The sequence below is a fragment of the Rhinopithecus bieti genome, unplaced genomic scaffold (genome assembly GCF_001698545.2).
Source record: "Rhinopithecus bieti isolate Rb0 unplaced genomic scaffold, ASM169854v2 scaffold_45119, whole genome shotgun sequence".
In the NCBI taxonomy this organism is placed as follows: Eukaryota; Metazoa; Chordata; class Mammalia; order Primates; family Cercopithecidae; genus Rhinopithecus; species Rhinopithecus bieti.
Window position 1 is genome coordinate 53,768 of NW_016818117.1, and position 7,037 is coordinate 60,804.

Here is a 7,037-nt window from a genome sequence, read left to right on the forward strand (position 1 = left end):
AAAAAAAAGAGGGTGAATTTTTTAAAGGAAAAGAGTACTAGTTGTGTTGTACTAAATAAAATTGATTTTGCCTGACTCTAATGCAATAACAGTAGTTAAACCACTGAAGTTTTTGTGTGGTGTATGTAATGGCAGCATTTTTTCTTTTCTGTTCTACATTGTCTGAATTTTTAAAAAACTGTAAGATTGAAAGGCAGTCTTTTAGTTCTTGTGGAATCTATTGATGCCTTCCTGTTTCTGCCTGTTGTGTGGACCTTGTTCAGTGGATGCTGTACAGCCCTGACCCCTGCGGGACAGAGGCCCTCACTCCCCTGCTCCTATGAGTATTAGCTGTCACTGCCTCCAACTAAGTCCTTCTCCAGGAATTGTCCTCAGCTGAAGGAGAATATCTCACCAAAGGTTATGATCTGATCTCTGTGAGCAGCCTGTGAGCCATGACTAATCAATGCAAGAGTAGAAAGGCACAGGTCCCTTGACTCAGTTGGAACAACTTTGAAGACCATCCCAGCTCTAGAGTTCCACATAAGATCATTCAAAAGTCCTGTCCCACATTACAATGCAACTTCCCCTTCTGACCTCATGCTTCCCTTGGCTTTCATAGACAACTGCAAGATCATACCCACGTGCACCTATGAACACATTTCCTTCTTAGAGCTTTCCCCCTGGGTAACCAAATCTAAGATAGTTTTCATTTGTTTTCCTGGGACCTAGAGTCTAAAATGAGATTATGAAGCTGGATCTCTCACCAATGGGCCAGCAACAAAGACCAGTGGTTGGTGGTATACTGATTGCCATTAGCATACAATGCAATTGTGAAAAACTTCGCCCAAGAAAAACCCCTTGTATCTTCTGCTATATAAAGACACAGGGAGAAGCCACCATCTATGGATCAGAAACTGGGCCCTCACCAAACACTTAATCTGATAGCACCTTGATCTTAGACATCCCAGACTCCAGAACTGTGAGAAATAAATTTCTGTTAGTTATAAGCCACACAGTCTATGACATTTTGCTACAGCAGCCCAATGGACTAGAACACAGTGAAATTACACAACTCATATTTCCTTTTTTTCTTTCAATTTCCATTTTTATTTTAGATTTGGGGGTATATGTGCAGGTGGTTACAAGGACTATATTGCATGGTGTTGAGGTTTAGGCTTCTATTGATCCTATGCAGTGACTCAGATAGTGAACATAGTACCAACAGGAAATTTTTCAGCCCCTGCTCCCTCCCTCCTTTTGGAATCCCCTGTCTATTGTTCCCATCTTTACATCCATGGAAATTCAAGATTTAGCTCCCATTTGTAAGACAGAATATTCAATATTTGGTGTTCTGAATTAGTTTACTTAGGAATAAGGGTCTCTAGCTGCAACTATATTGGTGCAAAGGACATGCTCTTGTGCTTTTTTATGGCTGCATGATATTTCCTAGCTTATGCATGCACATGCATTTCATTCTTAGCAGAATAATGGAAACACTGTACAAAGCTAAGTCAACTGTTTTCATTTGACTTCTTAATGCACATACTTCTACAACACTACCTTTCTTTGGCTTAGTGATGAGTAAGGAAGGACTAGAAAGAAAATAGTCTATGCCCTATCATTCTCTTTTCTTCTGTTATCATTTTCAGTAAGTGGTTGGCTAATACAAGGAAATAACACAAGTACAAAATTATATATAGTAGCATTCATTAGTCTTTCGGATTTTTGTCATTACCTTCTTTCTGCATTTGAAGCAATTTGGGTTCAAATGGAAATTATGGCCTGTCAGTTGCGAACTTAAATGTTTATCTTTTACTTACTTTGCAATTCCTTGAACTCCCATGTATGCTGGGAGAATTCTCATTTATGAACATCACAAACTCTTTATGCTCATGAAATGGCAAGGAATGATGGGCATGCATATTCAAATATCTCATCACATCGTTCATGCATATCTCCATTGTCCCAGCAGACTTTACTTACAAACCACAGTTCAAAGATAAAAGTATTAAAAGTTTCAACATGGTAACTGTACAACATTAAACTAAGCATGGGCCCTCTGCAGCTCCAGGTAAATCCTGGAAACCAGCCTTGAGTGGTGAACTGGATTGGGATATTGAGAGAAGGAAATGCAATGGTAGACAAAATGTCTCAAATATTTGAGATGTTCATGAAAAAGAATAATTATAAAGACTATGAAATTGGATGGCTGTTCCTGAGGGCCATCAATCCATCAATATACCAATGATCTGTGCATTGGAGAAAGACAATGAAAGGCTGAAGGTGATTAGTTACCAATGTAAAAATGTGAAAGACAGAATTTTGGCATATAAAGAGATTCTCATCTCCTGTAGCCATAGGGCAGAAAAAGCTGAGGATTAAGCCAAGTATCTAATGACTGAGAAAGCTTCCCAGAGAAAGCTGAATTCTCAGCCTCAGAGGTCTACTGGGCGAAGGTCAAAGTTCTGATCAGGAAAGAGTGGAACTCTGAAAATTGGGAAGGGGATATATGAGTCAATTCAGTCCAAAATCTTGAAATCCCAGGTTTCTGTCAGCCAGGGCCAGCCAACTTACTTTGTAAAAGGCCAGATGGTAAATATTTTAGGCTTTGGGAGCCCTAGGATTGCTATCACAACTGCTTACTTCTGCTGTTGGAGTGTCAAAGCTGCCATAGACAATAATTACTTGAATTATTATTACAAAGGATGTGGCCATCTTACAATAAAACTTTATTTACAGAAATAACCCAGATTTGGCCTGCAAGCCATTGTTCTTTCAGACAAACTGAATGAAAAGCATACGACAGAAGTGGAACACTAGAGATCAGGCACAATCAGGACCAGAAAGTACAAGCAAGCTGCATGAGCAAACAGCCAGACTCCAAGTGTCCACAGCTGCTGCCCCATGCCTCTTCCTCAGCTCACACCTTGGCCCCATTGCAGGTGGGAACCTCTTTTACCAGATCTTGGAGGAGAAAAAAAAAGCACTTTATTTACCCATGAGTCATCTTGGTATGTGGTACAAGCCAAAACTGGCTTATTACTATGTTATAACACAACTCAAGGTAAGGGGTTATCCTTCCAAAGGACAGAATTACAGGCAGTGCTGATCATCCACTTTGTGTAGGAAAAAAACTGACCCAAGGTAAGCGTATATGTAGAATCTTGGGGTGAGATGTGCAGGTGAGAGAAGGGGTTCAGATTGGTCAAGGGTTTAGGAGGAAAAAGAATGAAAGACTGGATTCCAGGAAGTCTGGGGAAGAGGCAGGTAGATGGACCCCAGATTCTCAGAGCCCATTCATTTCCTAGGGATCATGACCTGCCATACCTTACTTTGTCCTTATTTATTCAATTGGCTTTTTTAGTTCTCACAAGATTGCCAGTCATGGGGGTAAGTAATGATATTACAAAAACAAATTAAACTCAGCCTCCATCCTTGAGGTGTTGACTCTCTAAGGAAAACAGGCGTGTAAACAACTAACTGGAGTACAATGGGATCCATGGTACTATTTAAAGGACAACGTGCTACAGGAATACAGACTAAACAGTGAGGATAAAGAAAAACTTCATGGAAGATGGAACATTCTAACTTATATAACATATCAAGTATAACATTTTTAAGGGGAAATAAAAGTATGTTCCTTCCTTCTTTTAGCATTAATCATATCTGTTTTGGTTTTCCATCCAATCATTATTCTCTACTTTTCCTTACTAACAAAATCAAAATTGAGAGTGACTATAACACTACTTTAAAATACCTACCCCAGCTTCCTTGCAGGTAAGTATATATGGTCATGTGACCAACTTATGATCAATGAGGCATAAAAGCAACCCTATCAGGTAAGATTCTAGAAAGCTTTTAAATTATTATTATTATTACTAAAAATAGACAGAGTAATCTAATATGTGCCTTTTGTTTATTGCTTTTTGTCCTTCACCTGAAATTTGGACTTGATGCCGAAAAGTAGAGTTTAAACCCATGAGAATGAAAGCCATATATTAAAGATGGCAGAACAAGATAAAAGAAGGGTCCTGCTTCTTTGATGATGTTATTGAATAGTGACACTGGATCCTTACCTTCATACTCCCGGCTAAGGCTGAAAATTCAACCTGTTTGGTTAGCCACTGTAGTTCAAGTGTAAATGACATGTAGTCAAACAAAATCTTGACCAATAAGCTATGCAAAGAGTAAACCAAGAGATCTTCCAAGCTGATTCTTTTTGGTTTATCTTCCAAGAACAACACCGTAAATTTCACTGACCTTTCTTAAAGTGATATCAGTTGTGTATATTTTTATGCCACTTCTTTCTATGCATGAGGAACCCTAAGATTTCAAGTTCAGAAAACATTTCACAACAGAAGCCTGAATACTCTGAATTACAAGCAAGGCGATGAGAAACATGATCTCTCTCTTTCAGGTTCACAGATATTTTACAGGTAATTCATGACTTTTCATAAACATCTTCAAACTAGATAGACAATTTTGTTCCTTGTGGTAAAAAGCTTGTAGTGTGAGCCAGAACCCTTACTCTCTAACACTCTCTCACCTCTCAACAAACCTCTGACCCAGAAGAGAGTATTGTTTTTATCTCTGAGTCTAGATGATTATATTGGAACCAAATTTGTGGTATCAGAAATCAGCTCTTTAATATCACCCACACAAAGAAATATTCTATTGTAGGATCTACTTTCATCTCTTTTCTTACTATGATTAACCCAAAACTAACCACAAAATGAGGAAAGGCAAGAAACAGTTGCTATTGAAAGTAACTATGGAGAAAAAAGGAACATTAGGAGCCCAGGAAGATGTATCCAATTTGATAGCTGAAAGCCCCACTAAAGTTTTTAATTTCTTTGTGAGAGCTTCTCCCTTGTCCAAAGCTGTGTAAAATTGAGATTACATCATGCCTTAGAGATCCATACTTGAAGTTTTAAGGATTAAAAACTTAATCAACATTAAAGTACATTGAATTTCAAAAGAATCAAGTGTAAGTGTACATACACATGTGGACACACTTAAGAGTGTCACTGGTCTTTACATAGAAGACAAAGGTTCAAGGCAGAGTACATTTGGTTTTATTTCTTTGTAAAATATTGAGACAAGTTGCATAAAATGGCTGTGAGAAGAGAAAGATTTTTTAATGTGCTTTGGATCAGCTGCAAAACATTCCATGAATTTCAAGGGAAGCTATGGTTCTGGAAGCAGCACAGTGCATTGGTGGAAAGTACACTCAAGAAATCCTTCCTCAGCCTTGGAGTTTGAAAAAAAATCTTGACTTTCAGATACACCTGGGTCTTCTGGGGCAACAAATGGGAAATCACAGCTCTATCAACAAGCACCAACTTGATGATTTGAGGTTTGCTTTCTTTTTTTTTTCTTCCTACAACTCAGACAGGTTTTTTTAAGCCTTAGCAGAATGGCTAGACTAGGTAATCCACATAAGCAGCTGCTGCAATGTGATCTTTTTCTAACATTTTAATGTAGAGCTATGAACTTTTCTGGCTTTGGGTTGTGTTGGGAACTTTTAGAGTAAACTTTCTCAATTTAAAGGTTATTACTTTTAGGGCTCCGTCTGATCTGTCTCAGATGGAGTGTCAGCATTGAAAACAGCTCCCCATGATAGCAAATTCTGCTGGAAATGTGCAGTGGCTGATATCTAAATGATCTTTAAATACTAATGCTACACACTTTAACAAAAACCTTCAGTTTATGTCCTTAGTTTTAATTTCCTTAAGTTTAATAACATTCTATTTTCTAGATCTCAGGATATTTACTCATGTACTGTTTTTTATCACTGTGCAGAATAGGGTTTGGTGGGTGGTCATCAGTGTACTGTAGAAGGTAAGTTCTACCTGGCTTCCAGCCACAGCTCTGCCACTTACCAGCTGCATGTATTTGGGCAAACCACCTCATCTCTACATCTCCATATCATCATGTGTGAAATTGGGGTATCACTGTATCAACTGATAGAGCTAATGCCTGGAATAAAAGAAAAAGAATACATGGAAAGTAGCTAATATAGCAGTCATTCATTACGTGTTTATATCTCAGGTCCTAAAATCAAAATCACCATTAACACCAATCTTAGAAGCCTATTGTGTTATATGCTTCATTTACTGATTACTATTGTGACAGTTGGAAGAGAGGGAAATAATTTCAGCTGAGGCTTTTCACATACAGCTTATAAGATGATGCAATAAAATTTTGATCGTCTTGCAAATGCGGTTTAAGATTACGTAAAGGGTCAAGGCTTTCCACTTTAATAAGACATTGGATCCACTAAGAAGCAGTGATACATTTTCTCTAATTATAGGGAGGACAATGTTGAATATCCCTACTCTATTTGACTAAGATCTATGGACATGTGCCTCTACGTGAAAGCTATGGGTGTGGAAACAACTCTCAGTGCAGCACACTTATTGTAGAATTCTTGCTTTTCCTTTTGACTGGAGATGGGTAGGGTGCCTGGAAACTGGGGCTGGAGCAGAATCTCTACCTGAAACAGTAAGAGACTCTAGTTACTGACAGACAGGTCAAGTACTCAAGAACTTGCACACAAAAAATATTGTGAGCATTTTTTACAACAGTTGCACAAGAATTTTCACGGCTTAAGACAGGCTGGGCTAAGAGTAGTTATGAAGCCCTAATGTTGGGTCATACTGGTTAGCAGGGGCAAGAATTAGGTTTTCTAGTGGATGCTATGATGGACCAACCAGATCTCCACCTCAAGAACAACTCATTCTTCTAACTGTAGGGAGTGTTGGCTGTGAATGGCTCAGAGCTGTGTCCTTCTTTCAGTATTGTCCTCAGCCAAAGAAAGTTGCCTCACTCAAGTTTACACCACCTTCTCAGACAGCCTGTATCTGATGCTTGCTCAAAGCAGAGTCTCCTTTCTTGAAGGGCACTCCCACCTGCACAGCACTGCTTGGATTGACTGAGGCCTTTTTTGCTACTGTACTGCAATTCATCTACTCCCTCTTCCCAATCCTGCTTCCTCTATTCCTTTACAGATAATGTTCCTGAGAACACTCCTAATAAATCTCCTGTCCACATAT